Source organism: Ziziphus jujuba, chromosome 6 (assembly GCF_031755915.1).
Source record: "Ziziphus jujuba cultivar Dongzao chromosome 6, ASM3175591v1".
Classification (NCBI taxonomy): domain Eukaryota; kingdom Viridiplantae; phylum Streptophyta; class Magnoliopsida; order Rosales; family Rhamnaceae; genus Ziziphus; species Ziziphus jujuba.
This window is the reverse complement of record NC_083384.1, coordinates 518,473-525,000: the sequence shown is the minus strand read 5'-3', so window position 1 is coordinate 525,000 and position 6,528 is coordinate 518,473. Positions and strand designations below refer to the sequence as shown.

At 35.7% G+C, this 6,528-nt stretch overlaps 3 pseudogenes; 2 read left to right on the top strand and 1 right to left on the bottom strand.

Moving 5' to 3' along the window:
- Positions 1–258, top strand: part of LOC125420232 (NAD(P)H-quinone oxidoreductase subunit 2 A, chloroplastic-like) — a 2,203-nt pseudogene extending 1,945 nt beyond the window's left edge.
- Positions 259–1,819: 1,561 nt separating this feature from the next.
- Positions 1,820–4,509, bottom strand: LOC132804186 (protein Ycf2-like; annotated as a pseudogene).
- A 1-nt stretch (position 4,510) lies between these two features.
- On the top strand, positions 4,511–5,918 carry LOC132804185 (photosystem II CP47 reaction center protein-like; annotated as a pseudogene).
- Positions 5,919–6,528: the final 610 nt, after the last annotated feature.

Below are 6,528 nucleotides of genomic sequence, written 5' to 3'. Positions count from 1 at the left end.
CAAGCATGCCTATATTTCTTGGTTTCAATAGGACTCCATATGAGCGTTGTTTCTATCTACTATTATCTACAAATAATCAAGTTATTAATGACTGGACGAAACCAAGAAATAAGCTCTCACGTGTAAAATTATAGAAGATCCCCTTTAAGATCAAACAATTCCATCGAATTGAATATGATTATATGTGTGATAGCATCTACTATACCAGGAATATCAATGAACCCGATTATTGAAATTGCTCAGGATACCCTTTTTTAGCTTCTAGAATCTATTTCTTAGTTCAAGATCCCTCTTACTAACTGGAATCAAAGAATTAAGATATGTTCCGTCCAAAATGGGAATGGGCTAGGGTTATGAACTTATAATATATAATCTGATGATCGAGTCGATTCCATGATTATAAGTTCATTCCATACCAAACCAAACCATAATAGGGTTATATACATTCTAATTATGAGAAGGGGTCATTCGAACGTATCTAAATAGATATTGTGTTCGCATATGGATCCCTACATTGTTACATTCCATTTAGGATTAGGAATAGGCGTAATTGGACTTGCTTTTTACATATCTCTTGTTATTTAGGACCCTATTCACCTCACCTCTCTGGGTTTCTATTGAATCGAGAAATAGGTTTGATTGTCCATCTTTTTGATATAATATATAAATATAAGATTAGGCACCCTCTGGATAATTCAAATCAAAGCAATTGGATGTCCGATTCGGGCCTATATGACATGACCGATCAATAGAAACACTCTAACACTCCACCTTTGTCATATATTCCATACATCACACTGGAGAGATATCATATTCATGGAATACGATTCACTTTCAAGATGCCTTGGTGGTGAAATGGTAGACACACGAGACTCAAGATCTCATGCTAAAGAGCATGGAGGTTCGAGTCCTCTTCGAGGCATAATATTGAGAATGCTCAGTAAATTGGAATAAGTTTGGCAGTGGATCACAAAATCTTGGTGATCTACTCTATCTAATGAATGGGGAGTCTGCTTTGAAAAAGTCTATCTTACACCCACCCCACCCCCCGAGTATATGCTTCTACAGAAACTCTAATAAAATGCCCCCCCCCCCCCCCGCGCACCGTAACCCAGTAGATAAAGCACATTATATAGTCCGTTTTAGGGATTGGCGACTTACCCATTTAGTGACTTTGGCGCTGGACGTTCCCAAAATGGGTACTACCCCATCAGTGAATTCAATAATAAACACCTATTGGCATTCCAGGGCCTATCATAAATAGAATCCAGTACTTCTTGGTCGTGAATATCTAAATAGGATGAACTGCTCTGTGGATTGCTTAGAAACAATTAGAATTAGTCAGTCAACTGGAATGTGTATTATCCATATAGGGGTCAATTGAGAAGATCCGTCGACCTAAGACGAAGAGAAATGTCTATCTATTTTATTTAGTTATTCAGTTAAGCCAATGATTCATTATTGTAGTAGATAGCGACAACCATTTCATCTGACATGTGTATTTTTTATTTTCCAATGGATTTACATCTCTCATTTATGGAAATTTTTTTGATGTAGTGAGTAATAGTTTTGGTTGGTCGCTGTTCAAGAATTCTTGTTTAGGCAGTTCATACCCTCCATCCCTAATGTTTGGATCTAAGATTTCAATTCTTCCATGTTTCAGTAGTAGTATATTGTTCCATGGAGCTGAGGTCCAAAATATGGAAGAAACGGGTGTTTCCATGACTCTACCACTTGGTCAATTCTGTTCCATTTAATACCTGTTTCATGGCCACATATCTTTCCAACTAAGGAATGGGAGACCTTTCTCTTTCTCTTGTTACATGAATCCAATTTTCATTTCATATGGGAAAAGCCATCTTTTTCTCAACAATATCTTTGTCATTTGATCCAATAGCGTTCCATTAGATAGGAACAGCTTTGATAAATATTAGTAAATCTCAGATGGAGTATTAGAATGGAAAAATCAATTAGATAATGAACTATTGGTTCTAAGCCATCTCTGGTGATGAATAAACAATTTGAAGTACTTTTCTTGTGTATTCTTGATAAACCAGCGTTTATATATAGATGCAGGAATATCTCTTTGGGAAGTAAGAAGCCCCTTTGACATCTCTCCATCTGTAAATAATTCCCAATGTGAAAACACAGAGACAACAGGCTGATCTTTGAATAGGAAAAAAGTGGATCTGTAGGGTCCCAAATGAATTGGCTTATTCAAAAAAAGTCTTGTTCTTCGGATGATCTATCTTGTGTCTGGTACTGCATGGTCCCACTCTGTAAGAACTCTGAATCATTCTCTTGAACCCCATCCTCTTCATCATAAATGATCTGCTTGTCCCGAAATGACCTGGCCCAATAGGGGAATCCCAATTCATTAGGCCTTTCGATATAAACAAATAGAAAGCCCCAAGGGTGCCATATTCTAGGAGCCAAACTATGTGATTGAATAAATCCTCCTCTATCCGTTGTGGGTCGAGGACTCCTTCTCCTTCCCCTTCTTCAAATTCTGATTCATATTGTTCATAGAGAAATCTTTGATCAATGATAGAACAAGATCCATTTTGCATCATATCTAAGGGATTCCTTAGTTTGGGCCGAAGGAGCAATGTCACTCGATCATTATCAAACTGGCTGCAATCTATTTCTGTCTGTGAGGATATCACTAGAGTGCCTTCTACTTCTAATAGGCCATGAACTAGATCAGAATCATTCTCAATGAGTCCATAAGAAGTGATCCCATTCTTTTCATCGAGTTCAGGTAGAGACGAAATGTCTTGAGCAACTGATCCGGCAGAAAACTCAAAAGATAAAGAAGTATTGTTAATTTCTTCATGCTCGTTCCAAGTTCAAAGTACCATTTGTACAAAACCCAGAGGAGGTTCATGGCCAAGGAAAAAGATGTATGAGTAACGGTTATTTTGGAATGTACCGCTTGTGTTCGAAACCGTGTTAATAAAAAATCAATGTGCATTTCCTGAATAGACATAATATGCCCGGTCGATTGGAATTGAGAAAATTTTGTACCTTTTGTTACAAACATATGATTCACAATGAAACAAAGAAATAGATCGAACCGATCGCCTCCGTGTCCGCCTTCCAATCCAAGGAAGGTGAAAAATGACATATTATATATAACATAACCATTTCTATAACATATATTAAATATAAACAAATCCTATTTATTAATTAATTCTAAATCATTTTTTATCATTTTTTGTTTTGATCCGATCGAAATAGGAGTAGGATTTTCGGGATAAAAAATAAACAAACCATGGATAAATCCAAGCGATCTTTTCGTAGGTGTTTGCCCCTGATCCAATCAGGGGATCGAATTGATTATCGAAACATGGGTTTAATGAGTTTATTTATTAGTGACCAACGAAAAATATTATCTAGATGGGTGTATAAACTGACTTTAAAACAACATCGATTAATTACCTTTGCTATAAAACAAGCTCGTATTTTATCTTCGTTACCTTTTCTTAATAATGAGAAACAATTTGAAAGAAGCGAGTCAACCACTCGAACTGCTGGTCTGAGAACTAAAAATAAATAACTCTTCAAATAAATAATTGCTACGACTTCCCTTTTTTTTTATTCCATGTCTCCCACCAAATAGTAAATATTCAATGCATTCATCACATTACTCGATTGATTAACAATTTGAGATCGTTATTATATATCATTATTATATATGATGAGTGGAAAATCTTTATAAATAGAATATGATATAAGTGGTAATCATAGATATATTACCAATTGGTTTTTTTTCTAAATGGAGCCTGTATATTAATATTATAGTTCATTTTTTCGGTCTAACCAAGCCATCTATAACTTATAAATTATTATAATTAAGAATATTAATATATATACACCCCTAAAAAATAGATTGAATTCCACTTCATTGTATTTCACGCTCTAATTTTTTGATGATTCAATCAACCTTTCTTGGGCGAAAGAGAGGATATCTCGATCGGGTAAGAGAAAGGGGAAATACCATATGACCAAATATATCTGACAAGTCGCACTATGCATCTTCCTTTCCAGGGTTTCGAAAAGGAACTTTTGGAACACCAATAGGCATTAAATGAAATAAAAATTAATTACTATAGCTCACTTTGATGTGAAAGCGTAACAATGTATTTATTGTCTTAATAATATTCTTCCTTATCCTATTTTATCCATAGATCGAATAAGTTTATAAAAAAGGAAGACAGAAATACTAAAAGAAAATTCTTTCATGTAGATCCTTTGAATGATTAAAAAAAATATAAATGCAGTCACTCATATAAAAGGTATCAACCTTTTGCCATTACGTATTGGTACTTATCGGGTGTAGAATAGATCTACTTCCTTTTGTTCCTACAAAAAAAAAATTGTTCCATTATTACTAAAAGAATAGAACAAATATTAATCCTTTCCCTGAGATAATCCACTCATGTCTACTTTTCATTGATAGAGGGGTATTTCCATGGGTTTGCCTTGGTGTCCTATTCATACCGTCATATTGAATGATCCCAGTCGTTGGCTTGCTGTCCATATAATGCATACAGCTCTGGTTGCTGGTTAGGTCAGTTTAATGGCTGTATACGAATTAGGGTTTTTTTATCCTTCTGACCCTGTTCTTCATCCAATGTGGAGACAAGGGATGTTTGTTATACCTTTCATCACTTGTTTAGGAATAACCAATTCATGGGCCGATTGGAGTATCACATGAGTGACTATAACAAATCTGGTTATTTAGAGTTACGAAGGCGTGGCCGGTGCACATATTGTGTTTTTTGGCTTATGCTTTTTAGCAGCTATGTGGCACTGGGTGTATTGGGATCTAGAAATATTTTGTGAGGAACGTACAGGAAAACCATCTTTGGATTTACCCAAAATCTTTGAAATTCATTTATTTCTTTCAGGGCTAGCTTATTTTGGTTTTAGCGCATTTCATGTAGCAGGATTCTATGGTCTGAGAATATGGGTATCCGATCCTTATGGACTAATCAGAAGGGTACAATCTGTAAATCCGGCGTGGGGTGTGGAAGGTTTTGATCCTTTTGTTCCGGGAGGAATAGCCTCTCATCATATTGCTGCAAGGACATTGGGCATATTGGTGGATCTATTCCATCTTAGCGTCCGTCCACCCCAACATCTATGCAAAGGACATATGGGAAATATTGAAACTGTCCTTTCCAGTAGTATTGCTACTGTCTTTTTTACAGCTTTTGTGGTTGCTGGAACTATGTGGTATGGTTCAGCAACTACCTCAATTGAATTATTTGGTCCCACTCATTATCAATGGGATCAAGGATACTTTCAACAAGAAATATATAGACGAGTTGGTGCTAGGCTAGCCCAAAATCAAAGTTTATCCGAAGCTTGGTCGAAAATTCCTGAAAAATTAGCTTTTTATGATTACATCGGCAATAATTCAGCAAAAGGAGGATTATTCTGGGCAGCCTCAATGGACAATGGGGATGGAATTGCTGTTAGGTTGTTAGGAAACCCTATTTTAGAGATAACGGGGTCCTATACCTACTCTTTTTAAAACATTTCCGGTTGTTTTGGTAGATGGAGACAGAATTGTTAGAGCCGATGTTCTTTTTAGAAGGGTAGAATCAAAATACAATGTCGAACAAGTAGGTGTAACTGTTGAGATCTATGGCAGCGAACTCAACGGAATCAGTTATAGTGATCTCGCTACTATGAAAAAATATCCTAGATGTTCTTAATTGGGTGAAATTTGTGAATTAGATTGTGCTACTTTGAAATTCGACGATGTTTTTCGTAGCAGTCCAACGGGTTGGTTTACTTTTGGACATGCTTCATTTGCTTTGTTCTTTTTCTTCCGACACATTTGGCATGGTGCAAGAACCTTGTTGAGAGATATTTTTGCTGGTATTGACCCCAATTTGGATGCTTAAGTAGAATTTGGAGCATTCCAAAAATTTGGAGATCCAACTACAAGAAGACAAGTAATTTGATAGAATATTGTTTTGTTATTTTTCGTTTTTAGTTTTGTGAGTAGGGTACCAGATAAATCTTGATTTGAATCACTACCTTTTCTTTGACTCTTGCTCTTTCTTTATCCGGGGGATGATCCCAAATAAAAAGGTATGGAAGCTATAATTGTATATAAACCACGATCGAATCCATGGAAGCATTGGTTTATACATTCCTTTTAGTCTCAATTTTAGAAATAATTTTTTTCGCTATCTTTTTCCGAGAACCACCTAAAGTTCCAACTAAAAAGATGAAATGATTTTTTATTATCTCAATTGAAAGTAATGAGCCTCCCAATTTTGAGAGGCTCATTACTTCAACTAGTCTCCGTGTTCCTCAAATGGATCTCTTAGTTGTTGAGAAGGTTGCCCAAAAGCAGTATATAAGGCATACCCAGTAAAACTTACAAGTAAACTCAATATAAAGATGGCTACTAAGGTTGCTATTTCCATTATTATATAGTTTCAAGACCACAATGGGTCTATGATAAGATCATTTATTTACAACAAAATGGTATACAAAGTCAACAAA